The 26736-nt window shown below is 33.7% G+C and overlaps 1 protein-coding gene across 4 annotated transcripts in view; it reads left to right on the top strand.

Moving 5' to 3' along the window:
• TENM3 (teneurin transmembrane protein 3) overlaps positions 1-26736 on the top strand; it is a 360542-nt gene that overhangs the window by 57055 nt on the left and 276751 nt on the right. Inside the window, exon 1 of one of the 4 annotated variants that reach the window (XM_032223765.1) lies at positions 19987-20102. The exons of 1 other annotated variant lie outside the window; for it this stretch is intronic. The gene's annotated coding sequence lies outside the window, so the exon portion shown is untranslated. Of the gene's footprint in view, positions 1-19986; positions 20224-26736 lie in introns of those variants that run through there. 2 more of the 4 variants (XM_032223764.1, XM_032223763.1) reach the window with 2 other exon arrangements.

Genomic DNA, 26736 nt, shown 5'->3' with positions numbered 1-26736 from the left:
ATCCCACTGTGTAGGTGATTAGTAATGTCAAGTTTCTGGATGTGCAGCTGACCGTAGTGCCTGCATTTTCTTCATCATATGACAAGAATACATCTTCCTTCCCCTGTCCTTACCACTTTCTATAGAACAACAATTGAAATCATCCTGTCATATTGCATTACTGTGTGGTTTGAAAATATTACTGTTTTCGGACAGGAAAGCTGTGTAGAAACTGGCGAAGATGGCAGAAAAGATTATTGGAAGTTCACTTACTTCTATCCAGGACATAGCAGGCTACTTGACCAGGGTCTGCAGTATTGTCAGGGATGCTAAACATCCTTCCCATGACTAGTTTTCTTTGTTACCTACTCAGAGGAGGCTTCGTGGTATCTGAAGCAGAACAACTAGATTCTCTAATAGCTTTGTACCATATAGTATCAACCTTGTTAACTCTCAACACTCTTTTTTCTGCTAGGTATTCAAAATGGACTGTGATTAATATATTTATATGTATGTGTACACACACAGACACACACACATCAACACACAAAAACATTATCTTATATCATCTAGCAGTGGAAATTCTGGTACAAATTTCTGCTGTACATGCAAATGAATTATATAAACACTACAGTAAGTTACCATATAATGTCTAAGCTGTAATTTCACAGAAACCACCTCCAAGGTTTATTATAAATTTCTAATGAAACCTAGAGAATTGAATGTATTCTTAAAATAATTTGCCTATTTTGTATTTAAATTAGTATAGATCCAGTTTTACTAAAATGGCAATAATTAAATAGGCAGTAAAAAGCCATTATCAATTTATAGGACTTGCTAAAATAAGTTCTTGATACAAGTATAGAAACATTGTAGGTTATTTTTTTTGAGAATCTCAATTTTATAAAGACAAATCAGTAAAAAAGAATATTGATTTTGAGACAGAGATGCTACTCTCTTAAAATATCCATTGTAGTATTTTATGAATATGGTAATTGATAACTCCAAGCACCACATAATTTGGTCTTCTGTACAAATTAGCATACTTTTCAAATTCTTTGTATGTCAAGGAACTTTTAAGGAAAAACCTTAGAGAATGGCCATTGAGATTCTAATGGCCACTGCAAAATCACATTTGATTATTAAAGATTCCAATTTTTAAAGACACAATATTTATTACATGCCATTTTATTGTAGATGATGAAAGTTTATTTATTAACAGTTCAATATACAAGTAATAAAGTATAAATTTCTTTGGGTTTCCACTTTAATGCATCAACTGTTAAAAAGTGAACAGTCTTTCAAGTGCTTTATTTTTAACATGAAGTTCTAGCATATTTTGGACTCAGTTTTATAGTAATAGAATTTGCTACAGCAATTGCTAAATAATAATTTATTATTATTTTTTCAGTATGGTTCACAAATTTTCTCTATGCCAGCTTTAAAGGAAAGACTTTTTCCATATAACAAGATTTTGGGGGTTTTTTTTGGTGTGTGTGTGTGTGTTAGTTGTTCTTATTGTTGTTAATGCTATCCCCCCCTTCCTTTATTCTGATTTTAAAAAAAGTTTTGTAGGGATTTTTAGGAAACTGAAACTCATTAAAAAGCAGATTTTAGCACTGCAAGTCCCATTATCATTCTATATGTTGTGACCTTAGAGAAGAAAGCAAAAAGATTGACAATAAATTGTTTCATTTATTAGAGTATGTGAATGCTAAAAGAAACCATATGGAAATGAATATAAATATATAGAGGTTCCATAAACAAGCTAATATTAATTTAACTTTGCTTTGTATGAGTGTATGGATGTTTTTCTTGTGCTTTATGGCTAAAAAACAACAGATGACTAAACATTAAATAAAACATTATTTGAAATCCTTTGTAAGAAATAGAAATTAATCTTGCCTTCTGGTGAGTTTACAAAATCATGAAAATAACCATAAAAATATACATGTACATTGTAGAAAATTAACACCCTACTCTCCTTTATCATATATTATTGTATGTGATATAGCAGTAAAACAGAAACATATATTTGTATAGGCACCTATGTGTCTCCTTAGCGGAAATGATTTAGAAATTAATTATCCTCCATATGTTATCTTTATAAAAATCATTTTCATCATACTTTAGAATCAAGATACGCTTAAATTTTTACATGGATTTTCAGTCATGCCAAGGACTTCACTTGCTATTGGGCTGCATGCTAGAAGGGAAGAGCTCTCCAAAATTGAAATTAAGTGAATAAGGTCTGGGTGAACACTAATTTTATCTGAATAAAATACAATTTATATGATTATTCTTTATGTATTTATGTATTTATAATTTTATCTAACAAATTAATAATTACAGTATAAGTAATTATTTCTATAAATGTGTTTTTATTTTTTCCATTTTCATTTCGTACAGTCACATATATACTGTGCATAACCGGGGCCATATAACATTGAACAATAAACACAGCCATTCCTCTTGTCAACAATACCCCCCAAAATAGAAACCCAATGTACCTCTTCGACCCTCCATACACCGTTTCTTTCGCCCCCCCTCCAACTTTCCATCTTCCCTCCAACATTCCCCTCTACCCTACTTCCTCTCCCCCTCTACCACTCCTCTCTCCCAGTACACTCCCTCCCTTCCTTCTCACCCTCCCTCCCATCCTCTCTCCCACCCTCTCTACCCCTCTTTCTTCTATCCCTCTACTCCTCCCTTCGGTGTATTTCTACTATCTGTTAATATATTCAGCTAACAAATATAATATCTAACAAATTAATAATTACAGTATAAATAATTATTGCTAGTAGTATCTGGAGGACTCTGGAACTACACCAAGGCAGTGGGGATGAGATGCATGCACCACTAGGTGATCTGCTTTATTATAAGGGGCATGAGCTTTATTCAGCCTTAACTAACATATTCCTCACTTACATTTATTTTGGTAAAGTATGGCAGGCAGTTGGGAACTCTTTCCTTATCATAATGTAGCATTGCATCTGAATCCAAAACAGTATGTAAACCTGGCTGTGCTCTCTCAAACCATGTTAAGTGTATAACTTAATTTGAAATGAGTGTGTTTCAAACAAAAAGTAGTCAACTTTAGCTACAGTTTATTAATTTGAATGAAATATGAATTTGAGATTAAGCTTCTACATTTACAGCCACAACAGAGAAAAGTGGAGCCCAATCTAGGACACCATGGCTATTATTGTCCCAGAAAACCTTAATTTACTGATGATCAAATACAGTAATGAATTAAATAAGCATGAGCTGTATACCATATTTGAAGAGCTAGTGAGTGTAATAACTTAGGTTGATAAATAACCATAATGGTTTACAGGATATATGATTCAAACATTAATTTTTTGCTTTATGTTCACCTAGAACTACTTGCGTAAGTATTTAGTTCTGTGACTTATGTACTACACAGGAAGAATTATTTCTTGTTAATAATATATAAAGATAGTACAAATTGCTTTGCCAGCATTAGATGGTCTCTCTCTAATATTCCATTATACTGGAAGTGTTTTCAGTTAGCATAAGAACAGTTCATTTCATTTCATAAATTTGTTTTATTAACACAAAACTAAACCTTTTGAGTCTACAATCTTAGCTAAAACAATAGAGCTTGACCAAAAATCTAAAGCTGTAAAGGTGATTAGAAGAATAGATGTAAATTAAAAATAACATACTGTCAGCGCTCCAAATACCATGTAGAATTAAATCAGAGTCGAAGGCAAAACTATGATTAACTATGTGCCATGTTGGCACATAGCTTTATTACAGTCTTAAATGTGAATTCACGTAAAATAGCTATATCGTTTAGGCAGAGAATACTCTTACTTATATCCAAGAATTTTGATACCATTAGAGAAAATAGTATTTGTATTTTTTATGGTTTGTAACAAGTTGTTCTTCCTTTACACTATTCTAAGTTAATGATAGGATTGTTGCATAGTTTTCACAGAATAAAATAGATAAGCGCTAACTAGGAGTGTAGCTCCTGAAAGCATTTAACCAGGGCATTTATTGAACAAAAACAGATAAAAATACATCCAACTCTGCACTGTTGTAATTGGCTATGACAGCTGTTTGGCACTGTTATGCCTAACTCTAGGTCTTGTTTTTTATACAGCTTATATGAGTAAGAGCAGGTGTTTATCAGTAATGGAGCTTTTGAGTTTGGCCCATAAATCCACAAAAACTATGTACAGATGCTATTTAGAATTTCATCTCTTAGGAGTTATAAAATCAGACAGTGATTTACTGGGAATATCCCATCTCTAGAAGAAGCATCAGGTAAAAAAATAAAGTTCATAATACTGGAGCTGGCCATGAATGATTTTAGACAAATATGTAGGATATATTATAAGAATGATAATCAAAAGAATTAAGAAATATAATGAATGACGAACATATTAGTGCCATATAGATAAATGATAAAAAGACAGGTGCAACAGCAGATCACCAAAAACAGTTTATAATTGCAGTGGATTGATTCCTTTCTACATGTATCTTTTTCAGTTTTTATGCTAAGTATATATTTATATATTTTTCTAGCTCTATTAAAAATTAATCTCTCATCAAGTTCCATAATGACTTTAACCCTATTGCCAACTTCAGCATAGAATTACCAAACAACTATACTTCTGTAGGTCTTCCCCTAAGAGGGCCGCTAGAGTCCAGGTCCCTCTTCCTTTTCTCCAAGCAATTAGACTCTTCCCCACTCTCAGTCACTCACTTGACTCCTCAGTTTCTCTCCCACTGCCTCTCACTCTGACCTTTGCCCACTGGCAATTGCTTGTCTCCTCGTGCGACCTGCTTAGTTCACCTCTGCTGTCCTCTGGTCATTGGTTCACTTGCTCAACCAGCTCAGATCACCTCCGCCATCCTCTGGCACGTCCAGCTCCCCTCCGGTTACTAGCTTGCTCACTGTGGTCACTGGATTGCTCACTTGCCCGGCTCAGGTCACTTCCACCATCCTCTGGCATGTCTGCCCCGCTCTGGTCACTGGTTTGATTACTTTGGTTACTGGCTCATTCACTTGCCTGGCTGCCTTTTCTTTATTACCTGTCATATTTTACAATTAGGTCCACTGATGTACTAGTTCTTTTCCTTTTATTTTGAATGTAGCTTAACATTTTGGTTATTTTTAGCATCCTTTGCTAACCTTGTCTTACTCTAAACTTTTGTCTTCCTAATACCATCTGTCTATAAGTTTTCTTTAATGACTTACCGATAGCCTTCTTTCTCTTCTCTATATCTCTCTGTTTTCAAACCCTCATTCAGGATTTTGTTTAACTACATTGGCCTCTTCTGCTTTCCTTATTATAATTGTTTGCTTTTAGTATTTCCTTCCATTGACAAACATTAAATCTGGTAGCTAATCCTCTTGTATTCCTTCACTTTTGAAGAACAAATTTGTCAGCAAGACATATCCAGAATAATCTTTAAGGTTCATGCTTGGCAAACCTCTCATTAAATGTCATGAACTTGAGTTCATGCCTTTTTAGAAGATCTACATTTCAATTTATGAACAGGAATAGATATTCTTAACATACAGTGCATGATCATCTTTACTCTCTTCCCTTCCTTTTCATTGGAATAATATGGCTTTTAATATGGCCTTTTTTCTAGACATGACAGACATTCCACCAAGTCTCCATTACAGTTATTCAATAGTATTTGCCCCTCTAAATATTTAAGTATAAAATAGATCTTGTTTATTTTACATTTTCAAAGATTGGCTTCAACTTTGATGTGCAAGTGCCAGTTTTGTACTTTTTTTTTCAAATTAGTTCCTCAATCCTAGTAGCACAACATCAATGAATCAAGCAGTCTTCTTTTCTATTACTGTTATATCAACAATATAACTGTATATAGAAGTATTGGCAAACCTTTTCAGCCCCAAGTGCCAAAATGGGAGTGTGTGCATGTGTTCATGCATGCCGGAAACCAGAAGAGCAGCCGCCCGGTCCGCATGCATGCACTGGAAAGATGATCTTCTGGTTTCTTGCATGCGCTTGCACACCGGCCACCTGGTCTTCCGGTTTCTGCCATGCATCCACGTGCAAAGACAAAGTGGACAGTGCACATGCACATACTAAAAACCGGAAGAGCAGCCACCAGGTGCGCATGCACATGCCAGGAACATGATCTTCCAGTTTCTGGCGCTTGCTTGCTCAAGGGCCACTTAGTCTTCATGTGCACATGCTCACTAGAAACCAGAAGATCAGATGGCATGCCAGAAACCAGAAGGTTATCTTCCCGGCGCATGCATGGTGAAGACAAGCTGGTTGTTGCGCCGGAACCTGGAAGAGCAATGGGTTATGGCTCTGCATGTCACTTCTGGCATGTGTGCCATAGGTTCGCCATCCTGGGTATATAGCAACAATATATAAATCAGTTCTTGCCTATTTGAATTTTAAAATTCCACAAGATCTTAATACATTTGTTTTCTAAAACTTTTAACTTGATTTTTTGCTCTTGCTACATTCAAATCCAAACTGTCGACAAAATTTCCAATGAATAATTTTAGCAACTTGAAATTTTGTTGCAGTGACTGATCAAATGGTCAATAGTTTCATCCTTTCTCATCCTATATTAAATTTCAAATATTAAAAATTGTTAACAATTATTTCTTCAGATAGATTTGAATTTGTCATTTTGAATATTTCTAGGAAACAGTAATTGTTGATCTGTAAATATAGTATTGTTATATTTCCCTCCTTGCCACAAAAGAAATCTAAACATGCTAGAATTGTTTTTGGGCTTGGGGCAGTGGTGGGTTTTAAATCCCGTTCCAACCGGTATGGTTGGAATGGGCTTGCTGGTGTCCACGTGGATGCGCGCATCGTGTTCATGTGCCTTGGCGCTTTCCTGAGCCTCTGCGATACTCCAGCTGCTCAGCGGAGTGTCATGCAGGTGCTTTACGGGCTGTGCACATGCACGGAAGCGCTGAAGACCTAAAAGGATGGTAAGGAGCGAGGGCAGGTGGGCCCTCCGGAGCACCATACCGGAATGGTATCCGGTGCTCTGGGCTGGCTCCGGTACGGGCACACTGGGGAGTACCGCCTGCAACCCATCACTGGCTGAATTGTTGATAGTAGTTTTTTGCTATTGATCAGTTTGGAAAAGATACTCCAATTTCAAAGATCCTTGGCAATCAGAATGTGAGGACTAGTGCAATGGGAGGGGAACAGAGTGGTAGCTTTTTAGCAGTACCCATGTTTTCAGTGGAGTAATCATTACTGTCTGTTATTAAAGTTTGAAAATCAGATGTAATAAAACCATTTGTGCAATAAATCCAATAGTAATGGGGGACTTTAACTGCCCCGACATCAACTGGAAGACAAATACTGTACCAAGAGGAATATCAAATAAGGCAAACATAGCAGACAGCTTTGTCTCTGCAAAAGTAGAGAAACTAGGAGTGTTATAAGGTAGATGACATTGGAAATAATTGACAATCACTTTGAATGTTATTCAGTTCCATGATTAGTTTCTTGATAAATTATCATGTATTCTGCAAATGTATCAGGTTATGAATCCAGTGTTAAGAAATCAGTTATGCAAAAGTTGATGAGATGGAGGATATTGTCTGGCAAAAGGAGGAATTTATTCTTTCCTTTAATACCCATCTTTTGATACCCATCTTTTATTATGATTTTCTAACCATTCTCAAAGAGGTACAGACTTTTTGTTTCCTAAAAGTAGTAACAGTGCTCACAAAAACCATGCAGTACTAGCATGAGTTACATTTCATGTTTTTATTTGTTCGGTTGTTTAGAAATAGAGATCAGAGAAATAAAAATAGTTGGTTGAGAGAATGATCACTTGATTGTATGAATACTTCAATATAGATAATTAGAAAAAGTTTATGGGATAAATTGAGTAGTCTTGTGGATTAAAATGATAGAAATGAAATGAGATGTAATAGTACAAATTAGAAGAATATTAAAGGAAAGTATTTGGAAGCCCTTGGGAGTTAATAATGAGTTTTTCTGTTATCTATGGTGAACTGAAAGCTGAAAGCAACAGGAAAAGACAAAACCTGGGGTCTTATTTAATCACAAAATGATTATAAGCTACTATAGTATGTTATTGTAAAAAACAACGAATGAAGTTTTATAATGTGTCAGACCTAATTTTTATAATAGCAAAAGGGCCAAGTTAGATAGTACAGTTTTATTATGGTCAATTATCAGCTTACAATTAAAATAAAAATTTAGTAGAATTTTTTTTAAAAAAAAGACATAACAGACAGTATAGTAATGCTTCAAAGCTGATGCATACAGAGACAAGCAATTTAGCAGGTAAATATTAGGATTTATCAGTCAGTAGGTAGTATGGGTAGACTTTACTAGTTGCAAGAATAAATAGAAAATACTATCTGTGTTCTCTGAAGAATAGAATAACTTAACAGGACCTGCCAATCCCTATAAACTATAGAGACCAAGGAAAATTTGGAAGGGATAGGTCAAGAAATAAGTAAAAGGAACTGAAGCATTTTTTTAATTTCAGAAAAGCCTTATAATATTTGAAGGGGACTTACTGTAGATATACGCCTCCCTAATTAATTGAACTATGAGAAGCAGGAGGAGGTATAGTGTAATCAGACTTGCAAGATTCTATTATAATCACTAATCTCAATAAAAGTTGTTCTAGCATTCCTCTTAAATTGATTTCCTGGTCTAGTCCATCTGAAATAAAATTTAGTAATACAGCATTACATTCAAAGGTACCTGAACCACAGGAATATCAGTTTTCAAAATAAGAATGCTGGGAAATCCACCATACAACACCAAAGAAGCAGACTGTTGAATCCTGGAACAGATGCATATGTATTTTGAAGCAATTCTGTTAACAAGAATCCAAGCTAATATCGACCTATTTTAAAACCCCATAATTCAAGAAGTTGTCATCAGCTTGGCAGCTGCCTAAGACATCTTTTGGCATTGCCAAAACTTAAAAGAAAAATATTATAATTCAACATTTCATTATATGTTTTATTTATCTGAATGTTAAATAATTTAAAAAAATAATTGGGCAAGATCTATTAAGAAAATATAACCTGCGAGGTTCTGGCCTTCAAAGGAATATCTCCACCTCAAAATAAAAAAGCTACATTTTATTTATTTTTGCTTGCTTGCTTGCTTGGTTTGTTTATTAAATTTCTAACAAATTTGTGAGTAGCAAAGATAGACAAAATGTTGTAATGTTTTTAATATAGATTGTTCTCTATGAGTATGCCATACAGAATCTGATGGATAAACGTAGTTTCAAATATATTACAGGACAGGACTCCAGGAGAGAATAAATCCCCTCTCTTTATATGGAAAAGTATAAAGTTGTGGTCATATTCTACTGGATGTACTGTATGGGTAGAATATTTGCGCTTGTTTTGTGACAGAGAGGTATGAAAGAACAAGCCAAGATCTGTATAAATAATATCCAATGCTATTCCTGTTAACTTATTAGTAATATATCTTTGAATATTATTTTGCAAAAATGATCACCCTGATTTTCTGGAAGTTAACAATTAGCTTTTCAGCTTTGCCAAAGACAGATGGAAACTTCAGTGTCCTTATCATGTGCCCTTATCATACAAGATTCTGCATTGTCAGTGTGTAGAATAATTGGAATTGTTCTACTGATAGAAAAGGATAAATACTTTTTTCAGGAAATGTTTTCACAATTAAGTAAATATATAAATCAAAAGAAGATAGGCTAAATATATTCCAGCCTCATCATTTGGGTGATGATATAGTCCAACAAATTACCATGAAGAGTGTACCTAAAACTATAATACCATAGTATACAACTTTTTGGTAAACATAACAGCTTTTTATCTGTCTGGGCCAAGTTTGACCCATGGTCTCTCTGTAGATTTTAGATTAAAAATCAACTATACAATGCCACATAGAAAATTCCTCTGGGAATCATTATGCTTTTTTTTTACCAGATTATAAAGAACAAAGCATTGGTCTAAACCTGCTCTGTACAGATTCAATAGGATAAAAGTAAATATTTTTTGCATATAATCGATCAATTGTGCCTAAGAACAATACTAAAGTTAGGAACAGTTGTATCTTCAGTGTTGTAAAGTAGATTGGAAATTATATCCTTTCCTCAGGGTGATGGGATTTATTATTGATATTCCCACCACCATCAAAAAGGGCTGCCAAAATATTCAGATGTGATTCCTTTAATGCTAGAAAAATGACCTGGCTTTTGCTTCAGAGCAGTAGCTATGTGACCAGGAGTTGGTGGATATTGCCATCTATCTGTTGTCATGTATTGATCCTTACTGGTAATGTTGGAGTTTACCACAGCATACACCTTTCCACAGGAAAGCAGGGTCTACTCAGTTTGCTTGTCTCAGGAACCTAAAAGGTTCCTTTGGGTTTTAGAGGGAGCTTGAGATTTCCCTCCAAGTGTTGGCCAACAATCATATTCAGGACAAGTCAGTCTCGTCTGGGTCAGGAAGGACTGGTAAAGTACTTGTAAGGGTTGCTGTGAGGACTGTGATGGACACTTGGCTAGTAAAATCACTCAACTCTATGCAAATTGCATTCCAGTTGAGCAGGTCTTCTGAAGATAAATGAGGCACACTTTTGTGATGTTAGGTGGGAGGAGTTCAAACCGGTTAGTCCCAAGGAAATGGACAAGATTCTCAACACTGTAGGTGCAGCCATGTATGTATTAGATCCATATCCCCCTGGTTGGTTAAAGCCGCCAATGAAGAGGCATTTTGGTGCACTCATGCAGTGGTAAATGCATCTTTGAGAGACACCATATTTGAATCCAGCCAATATGGACAGTTTCCAACCTTCACCTTTTAGCTTGTTGATAATCTGTGAGTTTGAGGTAGGAATTGTGCTCCATTATGCTCTTCTTGATCACTCAGTGGCCTTCAGCATCATTGACCGTAAACTAAGGGGTTGGGAGTGGAACATACTAGTTCTTCTTTCTCCAAGGCCAGTTCTAATTTATGTTGGTGAAAGGGAGTAGTGAAATCCTAGATCTTGTTTTCCAGTATGTCTCATGGTTCTAGCCTTTCTCCTTTTCAATATCTATAAGATATTGGAGAGATTTCTACCAGTACATGGTGAGGTATAATCAATATGCAGATAATGCCCAATTGTATATCTCTATTCCCAATCATCCAAATAAAGTTATTAAGGTTCTTTCTCAATGTCTGGAGGCTATAAATGAGGAAAAATAGGTTGCAGATCAACCTTGCCAAGATTGAAGGATTATGAGATTTGAGCTCCCCAGATCCAGAAGTTGGAGGTTTCCCTCTTTAGTTCTGGATGGAATTGCACTATCCCATACAGACTTGGTGCAGATTCTGGAACCATTCCTGGATGCACCTTAAAGAGCAGGAGCCTTTGCATAATTACACCAGAATGGGATGGGATGGGATAGAATTAGAATTAGAATAGAATTTGTTATTGGCCAATGTGACATCATAGTTACAATCATTAATCATATTGCAAACAAACAATTGATAAGTTGTAACAACCAATAGAAGAAGATAGTAGGAAAGATGAGAAAAGATGAGAAATGAGACAGTACTGTGGGAATTAAGTGTACAGCAGAGTGATGACATGGGAAAAAAACTATATTTATGTCTATTTGTTATGGATGCAATGCTCTATAGCAGTGTCCTGAGGGGAGAAGTTGAAATAGATTACCAGTATGTACAGATGTAAGTGGTGTGTAGATATTTTCTCAGTCCTCCTTCTGGTTTGTGCAGTATACAGATCATCATTGGATGGCAGGCTGGTTTTTTCTGCAGTCCTAACTATCCATTGAAGTCTGTACCTATCCTGTTTGGTTGCTCTGCCAAACCAGACAATTCTTGAGGTACAAATGACAGACTCAATAATTCCTCTATACAACAGTATCAGCAAATCAGAGGTGGGTTGCTCCTGGTTCAGCCGAACCAGGTGGTGGCAGGAGGCTCCGCCTACCTGGCTGGATGCTACTGTGCATGTGCAGAAGCGTTGCGCACACGAGTACAAGCGAATGGTAGTAAACCGGTTAGGAATCCACCACTGCAGCAGATCTTTGGATAATCTGAGCTTTCTGAGTTGACACAGGAAAAACATTCTTGTTGTGCCTTTATAATGATGGTTCTAATGTTAGGTGTCCATTTCAAGTCCTTGAAGATAATGCATCAACTATGCCCATTTCTGGAGCAGGAGATCCTGTTCATGATCACTAACATCTTATTAGCCTCTTGACAGAACTACTGTAACAAGGTTTATATGGAGCCACCCTTGGGAACTTCAGCTGATCCATAATGCAATGGCATGTATAACATGACTGTATTTTGTTTTGCCCTTGCAACACTGCTACTTCATGAGCTGCATTGCTTCCAATTGACTTACATGTGGCTACAGGATGCTGGTTATCACTTTAAAGCCCTACATGGCATGGGATAGTGGTAGTTGATAAATAAGATCCTGACCTCTGCTTTAAATGCACATGGCCAAATGGGCATTTGGAGTAGAGTCTCTCTACTGGTTTACCATGAAAACCTGTTACAGGAATATTTTGAAATAGATTGCCTAGGATCTGTAAAAAAAATTAGGGAAAGACCTGACTACTTGATATAAAGAAAGTGTTCATTACACTACCAAAAGCTATGTGATTTTTTTAAAGACAATATGGAAATACAATGTGAACTTGTCATTTCTCCTTCATTGTAAAAAATGTTGAAATGTTTATAGCTTTTTTTAATGCTTGGAAAGAATGGAGATTAAACAGGTGAATTGATATGAAATAATTTAAGAGCTGTTGTAAAGGCCTTTTAGCTTCTTCTTTCTAACCTGTACCTTATTCTACTGCATGGATGACTGGGATCTATTGAGAATTTCTGAACAGATAATTTTGTAATGAATGGATTATGACTTGATAGTGTGCCAGTATCAGCTTGGCCAATGCTGCTGAGCAAATTTGAGAATGAAGGTGCAGAAAGATTTAACATCAAGAGTATCTTTCACTCTGCCAGGTTTTGTCAATTTTAGTATGAACATGATTTTGCTCAAATTATCTAAAAGGGCATGGGCACTATTCTGAGAGCATTACCTTTTATATTAAAATGGCGACTTAAGGGGAAAGATTACATTACTGTTTATAGAGTCATAAAGTCCCCTGGTGTTTCTGGATTATGGCCATGTTTTGCTGACTATGTTCTGATAGTGTGTTTCACAAAATAGGCTTGGGTTTTTGTTTTTGATTCTGTAAAAAATACCTCTTTTAGTAAGCCAGTCTTGTGTTTGAATAACAGTACTACATTGGAAAATAATCACTGTTTGGGACCAATTTCATAACTAATTAGGTAACAAATAATGTTCCTTCCATCACCAAGAAGCAGACTCTGCTTATAGACAAGCTAAGGCAATATTTGAGCAGAATATTTCCAGAGGAGTAGCTATGTTATTTTTTGCAGCATTTATTAATAATCTTATACAACTTCAAATATGAACAAACAATATCTCAAAGGTTTGTGAATTGGGGCCCTTTGGGATAGGTGAGACTATAAAAAGACTTTAATTCTAAATTAATATGTTCTTGGTGCAGTTAAGTAGTGCAGCTAAGAATGATAGTTCATATGCTGACGAGAGGAATCAAGAGATAAGAAATATCTGGATGCTTGCTTTTTTTTGACAGGATTGGAAGGTCAGTTTTTCCTTAAAGCAACTGACATTCTGTTTGCTTTATCCATAGATGGTGAGTATATAGATTAGCTTGAAAGCATGCTCATAGTTCAAACAGTCAGACACAACTATACATCTCAAATGGAGCTCTTCAATGCTAGCTTTTCTGATCTTGAGATACAGTATCTGAATTACGATAATGAATATCTTCACTATTGCATCTATGTTTGTCCATGAAAATTTATACACAAATATATAAGAAACATCTTTTTAATAGTGTCAGGAATTATTACAAGCATGTTGGTTGTTCAGGCTTTTTTAAAAAGTGAGAAAAGATCACATGTAATCTAGTGCGTGTAACACAATTCTAGCATTACTTCCTAGAGTCAGTAAAGAAGTGATATGTCTGAATATGCCTAGTTGTGTTAATATAGTGTTTTGAGAGGATCTTTTAATTCACAAAAAAGATTGGATAAGAAAACTAATATTTTGCAAATCATATGCTTCTAGCATCCTCCTTCTTTCCAACTGTGCCTCCAGGCATGATGGAGAGCTGCAGTTCAATCTGTTTTAAAATGCTCAGTGACAAAAAACAAAGGAAGCTGGGGCAATAGAATAATGTAGAAGGGTAGGTGACTAATATACCTTCTAATGATAAGGCAATCATTCTCTGAGAACACCTACAACATACATTTAAAATTTCAAATGTATATTCTAATTCTATTAATAAATACAATTACAAAGATAAAAGAATAAAAATAGAAAATGCAGAAAAGAACAAAATAGAAGAATGGAAAAGAAAGAAAAAATAAGAATAAAGAAAAACAAATATTTAAAGAAATTATTTCCGCCTTCACCACAACAAATATAAACTATTTTAGTGAATTATCATCTCCTCTTAAAATACAAGAAATGAATTCTTGTATCCCATCTATTTATAAACACCTCCTTAAAGCTTTATTGTTCAGTCCTGATCTGCAACCTTCATTAAGGATTAGCAGATACCAAATACATATCTTAACCTTGTTTAAATAAACCAATTTTATATTGTTTCCTTTTATTTTTAACAATCTTTCATCACTTCAAATAATATTCTAGAATGATTTCTTTTCATTTTATTTTGTCCTTTCTTACAAAATTCTTCGAAATTTACAAGTTACTTTTGTAAATCCAATGTAAGAGTGTTACCCAGCTCACTTTTTTTTGTTTGTTGTTTGTATCTTCCTTTTAATTATGAAAACATCAGTCAGCTTCATTTGTATGACCATTACAGCATTTTAAAATCCAATTACAGATCAATCTCTGTCTTCTCTGGTAAAACTTGTTCATCTTCCATAACATATTTTAAACACGGCCCTTCTATAAAGGCCGACACTCTTAAAATTAACTTCTGGTTCCATTGTTCAAAACTATATTCCAGTATGTTCAGTGTTAAAATATTTTTCTCTTATTATGTATTAATAAGTCAAATGTAAGTGTTTTTCTTCTTTAATTGCAATATTTAGTTCATTATGGTTCCTTCTACTGTTCAACCTTCAAAGTCTCAACCTATCATATTTTTAAGAGAATTTAGAACAAAGGCGTTTTCCCATGGGAAAGTTTCTTATAATTAATATAAAATCTTATTTCAAGACCATCTGGGCTGTTAGTTTGTAACTTTCCAAAATCAAAGTTCTAATCATCCTTTTGCTGTTTTTTTTTAAATTAAATTCTTCAACTTGTATTTAAAAGTTATTTTGCTAAGGATTGAAGGAAAGTTGCCTGATTTTGTAAAACTTGTCAATCCAAAGTTTCCTCATATCTGAAAAACAATTAATAAGTAATCACCGAAAGTGATTAGAAGGGGAAATATGTAAACCCAGTGTCAGTTTGAGGGGAAAAAAACTATTCTTTCATTTCCTAGATCTCTAATCCTGCTAGTAGATCCATCTTAACTTCACCATTTCTTCCCCTAAACTCTAGTTTATCCTGAATACTGAGGTATATGTATATATCAAACACACAAACACACACACTTTTATTTGGGTCAATTTTTATTACTTAAGCCAATAGATATTATACATATGAACTGATATGTAATCTAACAAAGTTGATGTTGAAATGGCTCCCTGAAATTAATGAGAGAAGTGCAGCCATATGAACTACCGAGATGGCGCAGTGGTTAGGGTGCAGTACTGAAGGCCACTACAGCTGACTGTTATCTGCAGTTCAGCGGTTCTAATCTCACCGGCTCAAGGTTAACTCAGCCTTCCATTCTTCCGAGTAGGTGAAATGAGGACCCAGACTGTGGGGGCGATATGCTGACTCTGTAAACCGCTTAGAGAGGGCTGTCCTCTATAGGTCTAACTGCTATTGCTATTGCTAACTACAAGTGTATGCTAAATCTCCTTTGGTTTAAAAAAATTGTCCCTTTCGTTTGTCTAGAAGCCATGATTGAAGCAAACTAAACATATTTCTAAAACACCCACCTGCATTTTCTTAAGAGCCTGAAGACCTGGCTTTGCCAGTTAACCTGGAGACCCAATGGGGGAATACCACACTGGAAGTGACTGATAAAAGATCCCATCTCACCCCATGCAGCCTGCTCTTCCCCCACCTATCTTTCAATCATATTGCTGTAATTTCATTATTTTTATTTTTTATTGTTTTACTATTGTTAAATTTACATTTTTATAATATTATGTTTTTACCACTGCAGTAGCCCAGAAGTAAGATGGACAGCACATACATTTAATAAATAATAATAATTTCTGATTATAGAATTAGGCCATATACAATCTTCCATAGTTGTGTTACTAAGAAAGCCTATGCAAGGTTACAGACGCTCTTTTTTCTTTTTACTGGTCAGAGGAAAAGATAAATGTTAGTGTTGTGCATCATTACAGAAAAAGTAATTGTTTTACTATAGTATATTGATAGACAAATGCAAATGAATTATATCACATTGCTCTAATTTGCAGAAAAAGGTATTACTAATATTGTAGTCCAGTGTTTTTCAACCACTGTGCCGTGGCACACTAGTGTGCCGTGACATAGTGTAAGGTGTGCCGTGGGAAAATTACTTTATATATAGTCAATGTAGGCACAGAGTTAAATTTTTTAAACATTTTCTAATGGTGGTGTGCCTCGTGATTTTTTCATGAAAAAAGTGTGCCTTTGCACAAAAAAGGTTGAAAAACACTGTTGTAGTCCACCAATTTCCAAAAGGCTGAAGCAGAAATATGAGAAGTTGCCTCTGCCTGTCCCATATATCTCCTAAATTATCTGTCATCCAGAGAAGTGTGGGAGAATCAATTTAAATTAATATGCAAGGTATGGTTTGTAAGGTAAACCAAGATTTGTGCAATGGTATTTTGTTGATTCCCCATCCTTCCATGAAGTCACAAGGGCCTTGCAATAATGATGAAATACGTGTACATCAAATCTCCATCTAGCCTTTCTCATATCTTTTTTTTATTTTAGAAACATTTATTTTGTCTCTGTCCTTTTCATTATTTTATTTTGCCCATTAGCTATCTCTGCACCATAACTTCCTTTCATTTTATGATAATCTTTTCATAATATATTGCTTCATATAATTTATTTCTGTAGGTCTTTCCATCTGCCACAATCCTTTTGTCCAAGACTATTGTAGCTTTCCCAATGGCATTGAGAGGTTTCTGCCTGCTCTTTCTTTGACATTACCAGAGCCTCCAGGCTTTACAAGATGGAGCTTGTCAGAACTATGATGTCTTAATATTATTTATTCTATTAACAAAAAAACCTAGGTTTATGCTAGATCAGAATAATATGTTTTGGTTAATTCAAGGAACTTAAAATGCAACCATGATAAATGACCTGTGTTCTTTATTCTTATTATTTATTTGAAAGCCAAAAGCAAGGAAGTAAATCACTTAAATATTGTTTTTTTCATAATTATGACTAATAAACTATCTGTTAATTGGGAAGAATTATGTTATTTAGTAGAGATTAAGATACTTTTTAGATACTTTTGAGTTTCTCTATCTTAAATTTAGTATCTGATGTTTTCATGCACTGAATATTTTGGGAATCTACGGAGATCATTGGCAGTTGAAGATAGGTTGGTAAATTATCTTTACATTGGTAATTGCCTAACTTCTGGATAGAGAATCGAAAAAACTGTCATAGAATATTAATAAATACATTGGTATTTATGAATCTGAATTATATTTTGAATTATTTGAAAATATTTCCAGATTTAGGAAATTCTTAGTAACATACACATTAAGAACAACATAAGGAATTCGACAATGTGAGGATATTAATTTTGAAAAAATAATTTTAAACTTCAAATGTATGAAAATTGCCTCTCAAATAAGTGAAACCAGTGGAAAAACATAATAGATACAACGTAGTTTATATGTAGCAGTAAATATGTTGTTTACTTGCATAAGGTTAAATGAAACAATTAGATGAACAAGCAAAGTTTTTCTTTGCCTGTTCATTTAATCTAAGAAACCATATAAATTATACAAGAAATTTATTATAAATGATAAAAAACAGGTAAATAACAGCATTTACAAATATGACAAACCTATGATTTTCCATGTTCATAAGAAATTTATTCAATGATTACATTATTAATTCTCAAAAATCACTGTTGATGCAGAATACAAATATTAGGAATACCAAGCAATGCAGAATATATCATAGAATAAAATTATGAGATTATGAATTATGATACTTTTTAAAAGAAAATTTTTAAAGCAAAAAATGTTTAAATGTTCCTCTTGTAAATTAGTGGCAAGAGCTGTACAGCCCCCTGTTGGTTGATCAGATTTGGGTGGGGGAATAAACATAAATTGAGCAATGTGCACACATGAGCTAATTCATAGTGTGTTCATGCCAATAATTGATGTGTTTCTAATTGAGGTTGATTTTAGCCAAATAATTTAGAAAGAACAATATTAGAAAGTTAAATTTAACTAAATAAAAACACTTGATTTATTATCTAGGAATGATGTATAAATAATACAATTGCCCTATTCCTCCAGAAGAATCAGAGTGCTTGACTTGCAGAAATCTTTCTCCTCTCAACCAGGAGGTGAAACAGAACCAAGATCTGTTAATAGTAGTACCATCGTTTATGACTAAGATCTGGGGCTGCAGGAATTCAAAAGGCAACTCCCACCCCCCACCCCATTTATTCTTCTGGATCCACAATCCTGTAACCTTCAAAAATATTGGCATGGGCTTCCAATGGGTTTTTCTTGCTTCCTGGGGATAAACCCTTCTTTATAGCAATATTCTAGATAGTTTCAGTTTTTTATATTTCATCTCAGTTCCTTTAAATTTTTGTAAAATTCCAACTCTCGGATTCTGTATTTTCAGTGTTGATAGATCTGTGTCAATAACTCTCAAGAGAATTGCGCATGTATATGAAAAATGAATCCTGTTCTTTAATCCATTTTGCATTTTCTACACAAGCTCAAAACACTTTTATTAGGGCTGTTATATTTGGTCTGCAAAAATCTGGAGGACCTGGCAAGAGAGACTTGAGGAGGGGGTCCTTTTTGTTTCCTTTTTTGTGGCCCTTTGCTATTTGTTGGTTATCCTTATTTCTGCAGCCAGAAATGGTAGCCTAACGTAATATAACCTCGATCGATGCAAATGCTACAGGATCAGAAAGGCAAATGCTACGGGATCAGATAATCAGTTTGTGATTATCACGTATCTTTAAGGCTGTCTGTTGTCTGAGTAGCGCAGAAGCCTGAACCCGTCAGGCACGGATCTCGAGCCTTACATTTGCGAATCTTCAATAGCCCAGTCAAAGGAGTTCTCCAAGGCGCCCATTGGGAAGAACTGACTTCTGCAATTTCAGACTGTCGGAGAAAATAATTCTTAACGCTCAAAGATTTAAGTACTTTGAGAGATGCATACTCGCTTTAAAAAAAAAGAACAACCCAAGCATCCATGTATATCAGATATTTAATTTGTTGTCTTTTTTATTATTTTACTCTTTTGCTCTGCCACAAAAGACCCATTTTATTTTGCTTTCCAAAGCTTTCCCCATGCCGGCTGCTCTTTATTCAATAGGTGCTGCTGCGATGCAGTCCTTAAGCGCGATAGCTTATCTTGGGGTCGGGGGCTCCGCCAGTCTCTGCACACATCTTAAAGAAGCGGGGAGGTTCGTTTGGGGGAAGACGAAAAAGCGCGAGCGGCTTTGGCCGTGCTCAGAACTCCGTCCTCCTACGGCAGTCCGAGGAAATGGGGAGAGCGAGGCGCCCCGTGGCTTGGCAAGGGTTAAGCGATGGCAACCCCGCCCCCCTCCCCTGCTTGGATGTAAACAGAGGAGCCTCAGCCTATCATGTCTGATTGCTGTTCGGTGCCTGAAGAGAAAGCCAGGCTCTGTAACATGATACATTATAGACTGATTCAACTTGGAAGGGCTGCGCTCAGCTCGTCACATCCAGAAGGCGGAATCACCACGGAAAGGTGGGTGACTGAAAAGCTACCCTTCTTTGACCTTACAGCCGAGCCGGGATAAAGTGCGAATACTTACTTCGAGAAGATCCACTTAAAACATTCAAAAACAGAAGCCCTAGTGCTGCTGTAGGTAAATGTGCGGATTTTCCCCCCTTCTCCTTTTATGTATGTTTGATTCCGATGCGGTGTTATAGAATGGGAGGGAGGAGGCTGCTCTTCTCTTGGAATCGGTGCAGAGGCAATATTAGCGTTGGAAATGAGGTGGCTTGTTAACCCCTGAAGAGCTAGATGGAGATCTAGCAAAGGCGAAGCTTAACTTTACCTATTTCTCAATGTGCTAATGCTCTTACGAAAAGCTCTCCGGTTACTTAAGCGGCTCTTCTTTTCCTACAGGACTTTAACATTCAAAGAATTCTTGAACGGGTGTGTTGATTTAAAAAAACCCGCAAATTACTGCATTCAGATCTTAGCATAGCACATCTAGTCTTCAGCGCTTTCTGATGTAGCCAAAATCGGGTTGAATTCCTTAGGTTTTTGGACTTGGTTAGTGCGAACGTGTAGTGGCATTCTCAAAGAGTAATAAATATTTCTAATAAAGGAATCGGCTGCGTGTGAAAATAACGGACCTCACCGTATAGCTCTGTTTAGCATACTGCTGTTTTTTAAAATAGTAATAATGAAAGAGAAAAAGTAATTAAATATATAAATCCAACTTTATAAACGCAAATATGGTGTACTTTTATATAATATCGGAAAATGTTGATTTAGAAATAATAAAGTATTGCCAGGAAATCTAGGACATTTATTATGCTACTTTGAAAGGTGGAGAAGCATATCGTATTTTCCACTCCACACTTGCAACTCCAATGTAATAATTCTCTTTTCTTTTTTCTCATAACAGACATGGAATATGCAGACTATGTGATCCTGTCACAAAGTCATTCTGTTTATAAAGCTTAATATAATTGCATTCATTGCCCCAAAATTGTGTAGCTGTAGACTTGATCCCTTTCCACTGAAGTGGAAATACTTTCAGTAATTGAAAACAGATTCATGTCTGGAATTGTATAAACCACAGTTCTTGTTTTCAAAAATAAATCTTTTGTTCTCCAATTCTGAATGTTTGACTAAAGCATTAAAAATTCATTGTTTTGTACAATCTTTATAAAATGAGAAATATTTAAAAGAAAACATAACTATTCATCTGATTTTGAACAGCCATTCAGTAATTATAAAATAAGTATTGATTTTTTTTAAAAAAAAACTATACTAACATCTTATGTTATGTAATTTTTAAAGCAGTACTTTTAATACTTTTTATCATTTCCTCAATGCAAATGGAAGTACATACTGATTTAAAAGTGGGAAACCTTTAGAGGATTTGATGGGATACTGATCTACTTCACTACAGACCTAGACAGCTGCTCTTAATTAACTTTGCTTCAGTTTCCTGGACATCATTCTTGAAGACTACTCTTTCCAAGATGTTTTTTTTAGTTAGTTCAAGAATAGTTCAGTTTAAACTTCATGGGCCTTTAGGCAAAACTAATCCCTGCAAACCAACCTGTTCAGGAATTTGAAAAGCAGAGAACAATAGAGTTATTTTACTGCAGAACTAGAAAGACACAAACTAAATGAATACAGTTATGTAGGAAAAGTTGTTAGTTGGAAGAATCTGTGCATAACATATTACCCATAGTGTATTCTTTATGCTTATTGTATCATGGAATGAATCACTATTATTATTTTAAATATAATAATGCAAAAAGTGTGTGCACATGATAACTGCTAACACTTCTAAATACTATTTGATGGCCTACTGAATAGTTTATTTTGAAGTTACTGTGCAGAAATAGCACAATGTTCAGTAATTTTGGAAAACATTTAGATGGTCATTTTCTTCCTTCATATATCTAAACATTCAAGTTAATGAAATTTATATATCTATTTTATGTATTTTCCTTGTTGCAAAAATTTCTAGAAAAAAGTACCAATTAATCCAAATTATTTGTAATCAGGAATAGGCAAAAACAGTTTCTTTAGACAGTTCTTTTTATTTATATCTTTATGGTGGAAGTTTGCATTTCCTTCCATGGAATGCTGAAAAAAGAGATTCAAAAAAGTGGATTCTAAAATGAATGCATTTTACACATTGTAATAATAGCTGTCTAAATACAATGATCTGGATAATTAATGCCACATGACATATTACATGCTTCACTCAGGTATTCATTCCTCTATAGAAGAGAACGGTTGCTAAGTATCCATCATCACTGGAAGTAATATAAAACGACAGAATTTTAGATCCATATTTTTGCATTTGTCACTGTGTAAATTAGTAGAGGAATAGTTTCAAAATTAAGAATTAAATTTTGAAATACAAATTGGTAACTCATACTTTTAAGTAATATTTCTACAAATACATATGCTGGTTAGTGAAACAGAATACGGCCATTTTTAATAGGAACTTTGTTTTCCCCATACTATAACAAAGTGCTAATGTGAGACAGCACAATCATCTGCAAAAATTTTCAGTTGACCTGCTTAAATCACACTGAAAAGAATGAATAGAACAGCAGCAGACCTTAGTAAGCAGAACACTATTTGAAAAACCTATAAACCTATATATTTTATTTTAGATTGGAAAGGTTAGAAATCCAAATTATTTTTATATTTATAACTCTTGAAGTCATATGTTGATAATATTAATCTAAATAGTTAATTTCCAGATTTTTTTTTATTCTAAATCCTAAAAACTGGAATTTGAAATGTTTAAATATCACTACTTTGATTGATTAATATTCTAAATATCATTGTTTATTAAAACTTAAATACGTAAAGTTATACTAAATCATTTTCTGTTGGGGAAAGCTCCAGACATTCATATATTAGACATACGTTCCCATTTTTTGTATATGCATTATGTTCAAAGCTCTAATTGCAGAGCTGAAGAGAAATATGTGTTGCATACACATGTACATATTTCAATATATAAAATCCTTTAGAATTGTTAGACAACCAATTTTATATTTTGAATTCTGTAATTTGAAAGTCTGTGTACCTTCAAAAGCATATGCAAGAAAGGATGGATGATTGTGTGTATGTGTGCATTATAGGCATATGTATGTAGGTATATATTTTACACACATGCACACAAATATAAATTTACAATCAGACATCATGGGAAGCCATATTTCATATTGAATACCTAAGATGGAGAAGCAATTTAAAATTGGTTGATAGGTCATATGAAATCAAATGGAATAAAGTCCACTACTAAATATAAATTTGGGGATCCTAAATAAATTGATAAGTATAAAGCTGCATGGATTTTAATGCATTTGATTTCCATACTAAATGCCTTTAGGATTAGATAGTAGTTGATTCACATGATTTCATTTTACTATATTTATAGAATAAACGGCAAGTAACAAATTCCTTTCAGAAAATTATGTTTGGAATCTTCATTAGCTGTACTTTTTAATGCTTTGTAATTGTACATAATTATAGTATTTTTTTCATCTTGTATTTTTATTTAACACCTGTAAAGAAGTAACAGAGTTAGTATAACTACCACTTGTGTATGAGTAGTGAGCCCAAGCATCACAAAACAGTAAAAACTGCTTCTCAAAATTTTATTGAGTTTCAACATTATTTCTAAGCAATATAAAATTAGAATAAGAAAAGGAAATAATTTGGATAGCTATTCAGAAAATCACTTGATTATGGACCAATTTGAATGTAAACTTATGTCAGGCTTGCTTTGTTTTGGAAAACAAGAAAAATATGCTTTTACTAAATTTAACAGATTTTTATTTTTATATCATTTTCCAATATTTGTTCTTGATTCTACTGATTTTCAACTAAGCTGCTTTTTATGTTTATTGATTTTCTTTTTAGACTTTTCTCTCAAACTATAACTTATAATATGTTGAACATATTTTAGGCCTGGATTCTGTTGACTGTGATTAGCTGTGCAGTTCTCAGGTTTTTGGCTATAATTCCTGAAGTGTAAACTAATACTTTGGAGGTGATTTTGATTATTTATATATAATAGACCTCTTAAAAACACATATTCAGTCACAAGGCATAGTGGAATTTTAAAAAATAAATGGGTAAAAGACTCACCTAATTATAAATATATATAATGTTTTCTTTTTTGGTTTTTAGTTTGTAGATTAGATGTGAACCTATTTAAAGGATTAGGATGTGTTTAAAACTATTTTAGTTCTCTAAATGGAAATAAAATTAAATTACAGGATTTATTGAATTTTGAATGTAGTTTAATAACTGTTAAAGGGGAGAATTGCTAAGTGTTGCAAATTGGTTAATTTTTTAATTAAGAGCGAAGAATCATTTCATTGAGTCTTCGTTTTATGTGATAAAAGAAGTTACACAAATGCTTCAAGATAAACTTAGAATGTGCTGTTTTATATAGATTACTACATTAAAACTGTCGAACATTTGCTTATTTTAATTTTTATACTTTATTAGTGTAAAATAAGTAGTATTTTATACTGCTATTTCTAATGTTATAATTTTTATTGAACATATTCACTTTTAGTCATAAACCATTCTTTCCTGGGAACTGTAAAATGTAACTAAGAGCATTTTTTAATAGTTCTTTTTAAATAAAACAAAAGTACCTTGTGAGACAAAGTTGACATTCTTAAGACATTTCATTAATTTTGTTGCCTAAATGTTAAACTGTCCATTATTGCAAAACACACAACAATGTGCCTTGAAAAGTTTGTCTTTCAGTTTTTGTGATAGTAAAGTTAGCATATCTCATTAATTCTGAAAGACCTAAGTGGTTAAACAAGTTGTTTAAATTTATGATGAGACTCAATGCAAGTGCAAGTGAGGTAAATAAATAAATAAATAAGCAGAAGGGTGATTGGTGAAGATAAACTTTGTATTGGTTTTAATTGTAGTTCCATTAGGCCTGTGTTATTACTGTCATAGAATTCAAATTGTATTAGTTTTTTATTTCTCTTGGTTATACTTAATTAATAAGTTGAAAATAGAAGTAGATATTTTCTTTCTATGCTTTATTATTTGAAAAATGATTTTCTTTAATTTTTCAAACTGAGACAAGTTGCTCTAAAGATTATCATATACTTACTGCCATTTTCCATATATGGAAAAGATAAGGAGAATATTAGCTGTTTTGGTTGCCCATGTAAGATTTTTATCTACAAATATGAAAGTGTGGTTACTTGGATATTATTCAAGTTAATATTGTATCAGTATTAAAATGAGGCTGTTCCTATTTAATAATACTGAAAATCAATATTTAAAAACAGATTGTATTTGCATTTCTAGGCATGTACATTATAAATTCTGGCACTTTAATTGAAATTTAAACATAAAAGACTTAACTAGTCTCCTTCCAAATTTCAGAAGTCATTTGGATGTTTTTGTGAACTTTAGATTCACAAACCATCTTTAGTCAATTGTAAGTGACAGGTGAATTCTCATTAAAATCTTAACTGACTTCACTTTTCAGATATCTCAAAAGTATTTGAAAGCTATAGTATCTCAGTTTTCAAGAGTATATTTAAATAATTTATTAAATGAATATGACTCAGATGCTTAAGAACTTTGTACTGTTAGCTATAGTTGTTATGCACATGTAAAGGTGATTGGTTTTTTTATCTTCAATATTGAATAAACTACAGTTGAATTATTTAAATTAAAAAATACAGTGTAATTAATAATTTGAGCAGAATGTAACATAGATAGAATTATTTTATGAAGTAATTCAAATTTGTTTTTCAATCATAAAAATATCCCATTATGAACAGAGATTATTGGAACCATTTTCATTTTTTATATTGAAGGAGAAAAAATTCTTATCACTAATTAAACATATTTCTTAAGTCCATTAATTAGAAATGTATTATCTGAGGCACTGGGTTTTATATGGCTGTTCAAAAGCTTTGGATACAGACCTTGCAACCCCTCTCAATGTTGTCCACATTGTAACTTTTTTAATTTAATAGATTGGAGAAAACGTACATACTAGTAATTAGTAATAATTTTGTTAATGATTACTTTTAGTTATTATCCCAATCTTCCTTAACTTTGATAGAGAAATTTCTAAGGGTGCAAAAGTCTAAATGTGCATCTCCATCTGAAAATGTTATATAATCAGACTAAAATGAAATACTCCCATTAGTATCATAGGTATATGGTTGAGTCTCCATTATAAAATGAAATCCTCCATTGGAGAAGCTCTCTTTAAAAGACTTTTACAAATAATGTTATATTATGGTTTTAGTATAGAGAAGTACCATCCATACACTAACTGTGCTAATAACATTTTACACAGGAAGTTCAGCAGTAATAACAAAATTCCAGACTTTTTGACATTTTCTGCTGAGCTGTAGACTTTCCAGAAGAATATTGATCAATAACATCAATATATCACTAGAAGGCGGGTAATAAGTTTCAGAAAAAACATTAAAATACATCAAAGGGTTATTATACAAACAATTACGGTTTAACTATGTATGTTTCATATTTTGAGTAGACTGTTTGGGCATAATTTTGTTCATATTTGATATGCTAATAGAGGAGGAACTACCATAAACTGTTTAAATTTTGTAGATAATTATAAAAGTAGGTGATAATTTCATGC

Source organism: Thamnophis elegans, chromosome 9, assembly GCF_009769535.1.
Source record: "Thamnophis elegans isolate rThaEle1 chromosome 9, rThaEle1.pri, whole genome shotgun sequence".
NCBI lineage: Eukaryota > Metazoa > Chordata > Lepidosauria > Squamata > Colubridae > Thamnophis > Thamnophis elegans.
Note: the sequence above shows the minus strand (reverse complement) of the source record. Positions and strands in the feature narration are given on the sequence as shown.